Source organism: Calliopsis andreniformis, unplaced genomic scaffold, assembly GCF_051401765.1.
Source record: "Calliopsis andreniformis isolate RMS-2024a unplaced genomic scaffold, iyCalAndr_principal scaffold0047, whole genome shotgun sequence".
Classification (NCBI taxonomy): domain Eukaryota; kingdom Metazoa; phylum Arthropoda; class Insecta; order Hymenoptera; family Andrenidae; genus Calliopsis; species Calliopsis andreniformis.
The window spans coordinates 1,955,413-1,968,759 of record NW_027480456.1 but is presented as its reverse complement, the minus strand read 5'-3'; positions in this window follow the sequence as shown (position 1 = coordinate 1,968,759).

The window sequence follows — 13,347 nt, the reverse complement described above, 5'->3', positions numbered from 1 at the left end:
TATGGCTGCTATGGCTATGGCTATGGCTGCTACGGCTACCGCGATGACTGCTATGGCTATGCCTATGGCTATGGCTGCTATGGCTATGGCTATGGCTATGGTTATGTCTGCTATGGCTATGGCTATGGCTATGGCTTCTATGGCTATGGCTACTATGGCTATGGATACGGCTGCTATGGCTATTACTGTGGCTGTGGCTATAGGTTCTATGGCTGCCTCTATGGCTGCTATGGCTATTGCTATGGCTATGGCTGCTATGGCTATGTCTACGTCTGCAATGGCTATGGCTATCGCTGCTTCTGCTATAGGTATGGCTGCTATGGCTATGGCTATGGCTGCTATGGCTATGGCTATGGCTATGGCTGCTATGGCAATGGTTGTGGTTGCAATGGCTATTGCGTCTATCTGCTATGGCTATGGCTGTGGATATGGCTTCTATGGCTATGTCTATGGCTAAGGCTGCTATGGCTTGGCCATGGCTGCTATGGCTATGGCTATAGCTACATTGGCTGCTGTGGGTATGGCTATATCTATGGCTGCTATGGCTGTGGTTATGGCTATGGCTTCTATGGAAATAACTATGGCGGCTATCGCTATGGCTATAGTTGCATTGGCTGCTATGGCTATGGCTATGTCTATGGCTGCTATGGCTATGAAAATGTCTATGGCTGCTATGGCTATGGCTATGTCTGCTATGGCTATGGCTATGGCTGCTTTGGCTATGGCTATAGCTGGGGCTGCTGTGGCTATGGCTGCTATGGCTATGGCTATGGCTGCTTTCGCTAGGGCTATAGCTGCATTGGCTGCTGTGGCTATGGCTATGTCTATGGCTGCTATGGCTGTGGCTCTGGCTATGGCTGCTACGGATATAGCTATGGCAGCTATGGCTATGACTATGCCTGCTTTGGATATAGCTATGGCAGGTATGGCTATGGCTATGACTGCTATGGCTATGGCTATGGCTATGGCTGCTATGGCTTTGGCTATGGCTGATATGGCTATGGCTATGGGTATGGCTGCTATGGCTATGGCAATGGCTACTATGGCCATGGTTATGACTGCTATGGCTATGGCTATGGCTGCTATGGCTATGGCAGCTAGGGCTAGGGCTATGGCTGCTATTGCTGTGGCTGCTGTGGCTATGGCAATGGCTATGGCTGCTATGGCTATGGCTATGGCTATGACTGCTATGGCTATGGCTATGGCTGCTATGGCTATGGCTGCTATGGCTATGGCTATGGCAATGGCTATGGCTGCTATGGCTATGGCTGCTATGGCTACGGCAGTGGCTATGGCTGCTATGACTATGGCTTCTATGGCTATGGCTTCTATGGCTATCGCTATGGCTATGGCTGCTATGGCTATGGCTATGGCTGCTATGGCCATGGCTATGTCTCCTATGGCTATGGCTATGTCTGCTATGGCTATGGCTATGGCTGCCATGGCTATGCCTTTTGTGGCTATGGCTTCTGTGGCTATCGCTATGGCCATGGCTGCTTTGGCTATGGCTTTAGCTGCATTGGCTGCTGTGGCTATAGCTATGTCTATGGCTGCTATGGCTGTGGCTATGGCTATGGCTGCTATGGCTTTGGCTATGGCTGGTATGTCTATGGCTATGGGTATGGCTGCTATGGCTATGGCAATGGCTACTATGGCCATGACTATGACTGCTATGGTTATGGCTATGGCTGCTAGGGCTATGGCTATGGCTGCTATTGCTCTGGCTGCTATGGCTGTGGCAATGGTTATGGCTGCTACGGCTATGGCTGCTGTGGCTATGGCTGTGGCTGCTATGGCTGTGGTTACGGATGCTATGGCTATGGCTAAGGCTGCTCTGTCTATGGCTATGGCTGCTATGGCTATGGCTATAGCTGCTGTGGCTTTGGCTATGGCTACTATGGCTGTTATTGCTATGGCTATGGCTACTATGGCTATGGATACGGCTGCTCTGGCTATGGCTATGGCTATGTCTGCTATGGCTATGGCTATGGCTGCCATGGCTATGCCTTTTCTGGCTATGGCTTCTATAGCTCTCGCTATGGCTATGGCTGCTTTGGCTATGGCTTTAGCTGCATTGGCTGCTGTGGCTATGGCTGTGTCTGTGTCTGCTATGGCTGTGGCTATGGCTATGGCTGCTATGGAAATAGTTATGGCAGCAATGGCTATGGCTATGGCTGCTATGGCTACGGCTATGGCTGCTATGGCCACCATGGCTATGTCTATGGCTGCTATGGCTGTGGCTCTGGCTATGGCTGCTATGGATATAGCTATGGCAGCTATGGCTATGACTATGCCTGCTATGGATATAGCTATGGCAGGTATGGCTATGGCTATGGCTGCTATGGCTATGGCTATGGCTATGGCTGCTATGGCTTTGGCTATGACTGATATGTCTATGGCTACGTGTATGGCTGCTATGGCTATGGCAATGGCTACTATGGCCATTGCTATGACTGCTATGGCTATGGCTATGGCTGCTATAGCTATGGCTTCTAGGGCTATGGCTATGGCTGCTATTGCTCTGGCTGCAATGGCTATGGCAATGGCTATGGCTGCTATGGCTATGGCTGCTGTGGCTATGGCTATGGCTGCTATGGCTGTGGTTACGGCTTCTATGGCTATGTCTACGGCTATGTCTGCTATGGCTATGGCTATGGCTGCTCTGGCTTTGGCTATGGCTACTATGGCTGTTATTGCTATGGCTATAACTCCTGTGGCTATGGCTATGCCTGCTATGGCTATGGTTATGGCTATGGCTGCTATGGCTATGGCTATGGCTGCTTTCGCTAGGGCTATAGCTGCATTGGCTGCTGTGGCTATGGCTATGTCTATGGCTGCTATGGCTGTGGCTCTGGCTATGGCTGCTACGGATATAGCTATGGCAGCTATGGCTATGACTATGCCTGCTTTGGATATAGCTATGGCAGGTATGGCTATGGCTATGACTGCTATGGCTATGGCTATGGCTATGGCTGCTATGGCTTTGGCTATGGCTGATATGGCTATGGCTATGGGTATGGCTGCTATGGCTATGGCAATGGCTACTATGGCCATGGTTATGACTGCTATGGCTATGGCTATGGCTGCTATGGCTATGGCAGCTAGGGCTAGGGCTATGGCTGCTATTGCTGTGGCTGCTGTGGCTATGGCAATGGCTATGGCTGCTATGGCTATGGCTATGGCTATGGCTGCTATGGCTATGGCTGCTATGGCTATGGCTATGGCAATGGCTATGGCTGCTATGGCTATGGCTGCTATGGCTACGGCAGTGGCTATGGCTGCTATGACTATGGCTTCTATGGCTATGGCTTCTATGGCTATCGCTATGGCTATGGCTGCTATGGCTATGGCTATGGCTGCTATGGCCATGGCTATGTCTCCTATGGCTATGGCTATGTCTGCTATGGCTATGGCTATGGCTGCCATGGCTATGCCTTTTGTGGCTATGGCTTCTGTGGCTATCGCTATGGCCATGGCTGCTTTGGCTATGGCTTTAGCTGCATTGGCTGCTGTGGCTATAGCTATGTCTATGGCTGCTATGGCTGTGGCTATGGCTATGGCTGCTATGGCTTTGGCTATGGCTGGTATGTCTATGGCTATGGGTATGGCTGCTATGGCTATGGCAATGGCTACTATGGCCATGACTATGACTGCTATGGTTATGGCTATGGCTGCTAGGGCTATGGCTATGGCTGCTATTGCTCTGGCTGCTATGGCTGTGGCAATGGTTATGGCTGCTACGGCTATGGCTGCTGTGGCTATGGCTGTGGCTGCTATGGCTGTGGTTACGGATGCTATGGCTATGGCTAAGGCTGCTCTGTCTATGGCTATGGCTGCTATGGCTATGGCTATAGCTGCTGTGGCTTTGGCTATGGCTACTATGGCTGTTATTGCTATGGCTATGGCTACTATGGCTATGGATACGGCTGCTCTGGCTATGGCTATGGCTATGTCTGCTATGGCTATGGCTATGGCTGCCATGGCTATGCCTTTTCTGGCTATGGCTTCTATAGCTCTCGCTATGGCTATGGCTGCTTTGGCTATGGCTTTAGCTGCATTGGCTGCTGTGGCTATGGCTGTGTCTGTGTCTGCTATGGCTGTGGCTATGGCTATGGCTGCTATGGAAATAGTTATGGCAGCAATGGCTATGGCTATGGCTGCTATGGCTACGGCTATGGCTGCTATGGCCACCATGGCTATGTCTATGGCTGCTATGGCTGTGGCTCTGGCTATGGCTGCTATGGATATAGCTATGGCAGCTATGGCTATGACTATGCCTGCTATGGATATAGCTATGGCAGGTATGGCTATGGCTATGGCTGCTATGGCTATGGCTATGGCTATGGCTGCTATGGCTTTGGCTATGACTGATATGTCTATGGCTACGTGTATGGCTGCTATGGCTATGGCAATGGCTACTATGGCCATTGCTATGACTGCTATGGCTATGGCTATGGCTGCTATAGCTATGGCTTCTAGGGCTATGGCTATGGCTGCTATTGCTCTGGCTGCAATGGCTATGGCAATGGCTATGGCTGCTATGGCTATGGCTGCTGTGGCTATGGCTATGGCTGCTATGGCTGTGGTTACGGCTTCTATGGCTATGTCTACGGCTATGTCTGCTATGGCTATGGCTATGGCTGCTCTGGCTTTGGCTATGGCTACTATGGCTGTTATTGCTATGGCTATAACTCCTGTGGCTATGGCTATGCCTGCTATGGCTATGGTTATGGCTATAGCTGCTATGCCTATGGCTATGGCTGCTATGGCTATGGCTACGGCTACAATGGCTATGGCAATGGCTAGTATGGCCATGGCTATGGCTGCTAGGGCTATGGCTATGGCTGCTATGCCTATGGCTACGGCTACAATGGCTATGGGTACGTCTGTGGTTGCTATGGCTGTGGCTGCTGTGGCTTTGGCTATGGCTTCTATGGCTATGGGTTCTATGGCTATCGCTCTGGCTATGAGTGCTATGGCTATGGCTATGGCTATGGCTGCTATGGCTGTGGGTATGGCTACAGCTGCTGTGGCTATGGCTATGTCTGCTATGGCTATGGCTGCTATGGCGTTGGCTATGGCTACGGCTGCTGTGGAAATAGCTATGGCAGCTATGGCTATGGCTATGTCTGCTATGGCTATGGCTGCTATGGCTATGGCTATGGCTTTGGCTGCTATGGCTATGGCTATGGCTGCTATGGCTATGGCAATGGCTACTATGGCCATGGCTATGACTGCTATGGCTATGGCTATGGCTGCTATGGCTATGGCTATGGCTGTGGCTTCTATGGCTATGGTTATGGCTATTTCCTGCTATGACTATGGCTGCTATGGCTGCTATGGCTATGGCTATGGCTATGGCAGCTATGGCTATGGTCATGGTGGCTATGGCTATTGCGTCTATAAGCTATGGCTATGGCTATGTCTATGACTGCTATGGCTATGACTATGGCTGCTATAGCTATGGCTGTATCTGCTATGGCTATGGCTATGGCTGCTATGGCTATGGTTATGGCTGCTATGACTATGGCTATGGGTATGGCTGCTATGGCTATGGCTTTGGCTGCTATGGCTATGGCTATGGCTGCTGTGGCTATGGCTATGGCTATGGCTGTGGCTTCTATGGCTATGGCTATGACTCCTATGGCTATGGCTATGGCTGCTATGGCTATGGCTGTTATGGCTATGGCTATGGCTGCGATGGCTATGGCTTCAATGGCTATGGCTTCTATGGCTATCGCTATGGCTATGACTGCTATGGCTATGGCTATGGCTATGGCTGCTATGGCTATGGCTATGGCTATGGCTGCTATGGCTATGGTTATGGCTGCTATGACTATAGCTATGGGTATAGCTGCTATGGCTATGGCTATGGCTGCTATGGCTATGGCTACGTCTGTGGTTGCTATGGCTGTGGCTGCTGTGGCTTTGGCTATGGCTTCTATGGCTATGGGTTCTATGGCTATCGCTCTGGCTATGAGTGCTATGGCTATGGCTATGGCTATGGCTATGGTTATGGCTGCTATGACTATGGCTATGGGTATGGCTGCTATGGCTATGGCTTTGGCTGCTATGGCTATGGCTATGGCTGCTATGGCTATGGCAATGGCTACTATGGCCATGGCTATGACTGCTATGGCTATGGCTATGGCTGCTATGGCTATGTCTATGGCTGCTATGGCTATGGCTACGTCTGTGGTTGCAATGGCTGTGGCTGCTGTGGCTTTGGCTATGGCTTCTATGGCTATGGGTTCTATGGCTATCGCTCTGGCTATGAGTGCTATGGCTATGGCTATGGCTATGGCTATGGCTGCTATGGCTATGGCTATAGCTATGGCTATGGCTTCTATGGCTATGGCTATAACTCCTATGGCTATGGCTATGCCTGCTATGGCTATGGTTATGGCTATAGCTGCTATGCCTATGGCTATGGCTGCTATGGCTATGGCTACGGCTACAATGGCTATGGCAATGGCTAGTATGGCCATGGCTATGGCTGCTATGGCTATGGCTACGGCTACAATGGCTATGGCAATGGCTAGTATGGCCATGGCTATGGCTGCTATGGCTATGGCTATGGCTGCTATGGCTATGGCTATGGCTATGGCTGCTATGGCTATGGCTATGGCTATGGCCGCTATGCCTATCGCTTCTATCGCTATGGCTTTTCTGGCTATCGCTATGGCTATGGCTGCTCTGGCAATGGCTATGGCTATGACTGCTATGGCTATGGCCATGACTATGGCTGCTATGGCTATGGCTATGGTTGCTATGGCTATGGCTGCTATGGCTTTGGCTATGGCTTGTATTGGCTATAGCTATGGCTATGGCTACTATGGCTGTGGCTATGTTTATGGGTGCTATGGCTATGGCTATGGCTATTGCTGCTATGGCTATGGCTATGGCTATGGCTGCTATGGCTATGGCTATGGCCATGGCTATGGCTAGGATGGCTATGGCTATGGCTGCGGCTGCTATGTCTATGGCTGCTATGGCTACGGATATGTCTGCTATGGCTGTGTCTATGGCTGCTATGGCTATGTCTATGGCTGCTATGGCTATGGCTACGGCTGCTATGGCTATGGCTGCTATGGCTGTGGCTATGGCTGCTATGGCTATGGCTGCTATGGCTATGGCTATGACTATGGCTGCTATGCCTATCGCTTCTATCGCTATGGCTTTTATGGCTATCGCTGTGGCTATGGCTGCTATGGCTATGGCAATGGCTATGGCTGCTATGGCTGTGGCTTCTATGGCTATGGTTATGGCTATTTCCTGCTATGACTATGGCTGCTATGGCTGCTATGGCTATGGCTATGGCTATGGCAGCTATGGCTATGGTCATGGTGGCTATGGCTATTGCGTCTATAAGCTATGGCTATGGCTATGTCTATGACTGCTATGGCTATGACTATGGCTGCTATAGCTATGGCTGTATCTGCTATGGCTATGGCTATGGCTGCTATGGCTATGGTTATGGCTGCTATGACTATGGCTATGGGTATGGCTGCTATGGCTATGGCTTTGGCTGCTATGGCTATGGCTATGGCTGCTGTGGCTATGGCTATGGCTATGGCTGTGGCTTCTATGGCTATGGCTATAACTCCTATGGCTATGGCTATGGCTGCTATGGCTATGGCTGTTATGGCTATGGCTATGGCTGCGATGGCTATGGCTTCAATGGCTATGGCTTCTATGGCTATCGCAATGGCTATGACTGCTATGGCTATGGCTATGGCTATGGCTGCTATGGCTATGGCTATGGCTATGGCTGCTATGGCTATGGTTATGGCTGCTATGACTATAGCTATGGGTATAGCTGCTATGGCTATGGCTATGGCTGCTATGGCTATGGCTACGTCTGTGGTTGCTATGGCTGTGGCTGCTGGGGCTTTGGCTATGGCTTCTATGGCTATGGGTTCTATGGCTATCGCTCTGGCTATGAGTGCTATGGCTATGGCTATGGCTATGGCGGCTATGGCTATGGCTATGGCTATGGCTATGGCTTCTATGGCTATGGGTATGACTCCTATGGCTATGGCTATGGCTGCTATGGCTATGGCTATGGCTGCTATTGCTATGGCTGCTATGGCTGTGGCTATGGCTGCTATGGCTATGGCTGCTATGGCTATGGCTATGGCTATGGCTATGGCTGCTATGCCTATCGCTTCTATTGCTATGGCTTTTATGGCTATCGCTATGGCTATGGCTGCTATGGCAATGGCTACGGTTATGGCTGCTATGGCTATGGCCGTGGCTATGGCTGCTATGGCTATGGCTATGGCTATGGTTGCTATGGCTATGGCTGCTATGGCTATGGCTGCTATGGCTATGGCTATGGCTGCGATGGCTATGGCTTCAATCGCTATGGCTTCTATGGCTATCGCTATGGCTATGACTGCTATGCCTATGGCTATGGCTGTGGCTGATATGGCTATGGCTGTGGCTACGGCTATGGCTGCTATAGCTATGGCTATGTCTGCTATGGCTATGGCTGTGGCTACGACTATGGCTACTATGGCTATGGATACGGCTGCTATGGCTATGGCTATTTCTGCTATGGTTATGGCTGCTATGGCTATGGCTATGGCTCCTACGGCTATGGCTGCTATGGCTATGGCTGCTATGGCTATGGCTGTGGCTATGGCTGCTATGGCTATGGCTGCTATGGCTATGGCTGCCATGGCTATGGCTATCGCTGCTATGGCTATGGCTGCTATGGCTATGGCAATGGCTATGGCTGCTATGGCTATGGCTTCTATGGCTATGGTTATGGCTATGGCTGCTATGGCTATGGCTGCTATGGCTGCTATGGCCATGGCTATGGCTATGGCTGCTATGGCTATGGTTATGGTGGCTATGGCTATTGCGTCTATAAGCTATGGCTATGGCTATGTCTATGACTGCTATGTCTATGACTATGGCTGCTATAGCTTTGGCTGTATCTGCTATGGCTATGGCTATGGCTACTATGGCCATGGCTATGACTGCTATGGGTATGGCTATGGCTGCTATGGCTGTGGGTATGGCTATAGCTGCTGTGGCTATGGCTATGTCTGCTATGGCTATGGCTGCTATGGCTTTGGCTATGGCTTGTATTGGCTATAGCTATGGCTATGGCTACTATGGCTGTGGCTATGTTTATAGCTGCTATGGCTATGGCTATTGCTATTGCTGCTATGGCTATGGCTATGGCTATGGCTGCTATGGCTATGGCTATGGCTATGGCTATGGCTGCGATGGCTATGGCTATGGCTGCGGCTGCTATGTCTATGGCTGCTATGGCTACGGATATGTCTGCTATGGCTGTGTCAATGTCTGCTATGGCTACGTCTATGGCTGCTATGGCTATGGCTACGTCTGCTATGGCTATGGCTGCTATGGCTGTGGCTACGGCTGCTATGGCTATGGCTGCTATGGCTATGGCTATGGCTATGGCTGCTATGCCTATCGATTCTATCGCTATGGCTTTTATGGCTATCGCTGTGGCTATGGCTGCTATGGCAATGGCTATGGTTATGGCTGCTATGGCTATGGCCATGGCTATGGCTGCTATGGCTATGGCTATGGCTATGGTTGCTATGGCTATGGTTGCTATGGCTATGGCTGCTATGGCTATGCCTGCTATGGCTATGGCTATGCCTGCGATGGCTATGTATGCTATGGCTATGGCAATGGCTATGGCTGCAATGGCTATGGCTGCTATGGCTATGGCTATGGCTGCTATGGCTATGGCTGCTATGGCTGTGGCAATGGCTATGGCTGCTATGGCTATGGCTATGGCTGCTATGGCTATGGCTACGTCTGTGGCTGCTATGGCTATGGCTGCTATGGCTCTGGATATGGCTATGGCTATGGCTACTATGGCTCTGGCTATGTCTATGGCTGCTATGGCTATGGCTATGTCTATTGCGACTATGGCTATGGCTATGGTTGCTATGGCTATTGCGTCTATCTGCTATGGCTATGGCTATTGCTATGGCTTCTATCTCTATGTCTATGGCTAAGGCTGCTATGGTTATGGCTATGGCTGCTATGGCTATGGTTATGGCTATAGCTGCTATGGCAAAGGCTATGGCTGCTATGGCTATGGCTGCTATGGCTATGGCAATGGCTGCTATGGCTATGGCTGCTATGGCTATGGCTATGTCTACTATGGCTATGTCTCCTATGGCTATGGCTATGTCTACTATGGCTGATATGGCTACGACTATGGCTACTATGGCTATGGATACGGCTGCTATGGCTATGGCTGTTTCTGCTATGGCTATGGCTGCTATGGCTATGGCTATGGCTGCTACGGCTATGGCTGCTACGGCTATGGCTGCTATGGCTATGGCAATGGCTATGGCTGCTATGGCTGTGGCTTCTATGGCTATGGTTATGGCTATGGCTGCTGTGACTATGGCTGCTATGGCTGCTATGGCTATGGCTATGGCTATGGCAGCTATGGCTATGGTTATGGTGGCTATGGCTATTGCGTCTATAAGCTATGGCTATGGCTATGTCTATGACTGCTATGGCTATGACTATGGCTGCTATAGCTATGGCTGTATCTGCTATGGCTATGGCTATGTCTGCTATGGCTATGGTTATGGCTGCTATGACTATGGCTATGGGTATGACTGCTATGGCTATGGCTTTGGCTGCTATGGCTATGGCTATGGCTGCTATGGCTATTGCAATGGCTACTATGGCCATGGCTATGACTGCTATGGCTATGGCTATGGCTGCTATGGCTATGGCTATGGCTGCTATGGCTATGGCTACGTCTGTGGTTGCTATGGCTGTGGCTGCTGTGGCTTTGGCTATGGCTTCTATGGCTATGGGTTCTATGGCTATCGCTCTGGCTATGAGTGCTATGGCTATGGCTATTTCTATGGCGGCTATGGCTATGGCTATGGCTATGGCTATGGCTTCTATGGCTATGGCTATGACTCCTATGGCTATGGCTATAGCTGCTATGGCTATGGTTATGGCTATAGCTGCTATGCCTATGGCTATGGCTGCTATGGCTATGGCTACGGCTACAATGGCTATGGCAATGGCTAGTATGGCCATGGCTATGGCTGCTATGGCTATGGCTATGGCTGCTATGGCTGTGGGTATGGTTATAGCTGCTGTGGCTATGGCCATGGCTGCTATGGCTATGGCTGCTATGGCTTTGGCTATGGCTTATATTGGGTATGGCTATGGCTATGGCCGCTATTGCTGTGGCTATGTCTATGGCTGTATGGAAATAGCTATGGCGGCTATGGCTATGGCTATGGCTGCTATGACTATGGCTATGGGTATGGCTGCTGTGGCTATGGCTATGGCTGATATGGCTATGGCTATGGCTATGGCTGCTATGGCTATGGCTGCTATGGCTATGGATATGGCTGCTATGCCTATGGCTATGGCTATGGCCGCTATGCCTATCGTTTCTATCGCTATGGCTTTTATGGCTATCGCTATGGCTATGGCTGCTCTGGCAATGGATATGGCTATGGCTGCTGTTGCTATGGCTATGGCTGATATGGCTATGGCTATGGCTACTATGCCCATGGCTATGGCTGCTACGGCTATGGTTGCTATGGCTGTGGTTACGGCTATAGCTGCTATGGCTATGGCTAGGGCTGCTATGGCTATGGCTATTGCTATGTCTAGGCCTATGGCTGCTATGGCTATGGCTATGTGTATGGCTACTATGGCTATGGCTATGGCTGCTATGGCTATGGCTATGGCTACTATGCCCATGGCTATGGCTGCTGTGGCTATGGCTATGGCTGCTATGGCTGTGGCTGCTATGGCTATTGCTGCTATGGGTATGGCGACGGTTGTTATTGCTATTGCGTCTATCTGCTAGGGCTATGGCTATGGCAGTGGGTTCTGAGGCTATGCCTATGGCTAAGGCTGCTATGGCTATGGCTATGGCTGCTTTGGCTATGGCTATAGCTGCATTGGCTGCTGTGGCTGTGGCTATGTCTACGGCTGCTATGGCTGTGGCTATGGCTATGGCTGCTATGGAAATAGCTATGGCAGCTATGGCTATGGCTATGGCTGCTATGGCTATGGCTATGGCTATGGCTGCTATGGCTATGGCTACGTCTGTGGCTGCTATGGCTATGGCTGCTATGGATTTGGCTATGGCTGCTACGGCTATGGCTGGTATGGCTATGGCTATGGCTGTTATGGCTATGACTGCTATGGTTGTGGCTATGGCTATGGCTATGTCTATGGCGATGGCTGCTATGGCTATGGCTATGGCTGCTTTGGCTATGGCTATAGCTGCATTGGCTGCTGTGGCTATGGATATGTCTACGGCGGCTATGGCTGTGGCTATGGCTACGGCTGCTATGGAAATAGCTATGGGAGCTATGGCTATGTCTATGGCTGCTATGGCTATGGCTACGGCTATGGCTGCTATGGCTATGGCTATGGCTATGGCTGCTATGGCTATGGCTATGGGTGCTATGGATATGGCTATGACTGATATGGTTATGGCTATGGCTATGGCTGCTATGGCTATGGGTATGGCTGCTATGGCTGTGGCTGCTATGGCTATGGCTATGGCTATGGCTGCTACGGCTATGGCTGCTTTGGCTATGGCTATGGCTGTTATGGCTATGGCTGCTATGGCTGTGGCAATGGCTATGGCTGCTATGGCTATGGCTATGGCTGCTATGGCTATGGCTACGTCTGTGGCTGCTATGGCTATGGCTGCTATGGCTTTGGCTATGGCTGCTATGGCTCTGGATATGGCTATGGCTATGGCTGCTATGGCTATGGCTATGGCTTCGGCTGCTATGGCTATGGCTTCTATGGCTATGGCTTCTATGACTATCGCTATGGCTATGGCTATGGCTGCTATGGCTATGGCTATGGCTATGGCTATGGCTGCTATAGCTATGGCTATGTCTGCTATGGCTATGGCTATGGCTACGGCTATAGCTGCTATGGCCACCATGGCTATGGCAATGGCTGCTATGGTTATGGCTATGGCTGCGGCTGCTATGGCTATGGCTGCTGTGGCTTTGGCTATGGCTGCTATGACTATGGCTATGGCTATGGCTAAGGCTGCTATGGCTATGTTTATGTCTATGGCTGCTATGGCTGTGGCTATGGCTAAGGCTGCTATGGCTATGTTTATGTCTATGGCTGCTATGGCTGTGGCTATGGCTATTGCTGCTATGGAAATAACTATGGCAACTATGGCTATGGCTATGGCTTCTATGGCTACGGCTATGGCTGCTATGGCCACAATGGCTATGGCAATGGCTGCTATGGCTATGGCTATGGCTGCTATGCCTATGGCTGTGTGTGTGGCTGCTATGGCTATGGCAATGGCTATTGCTGCTCTGGCTA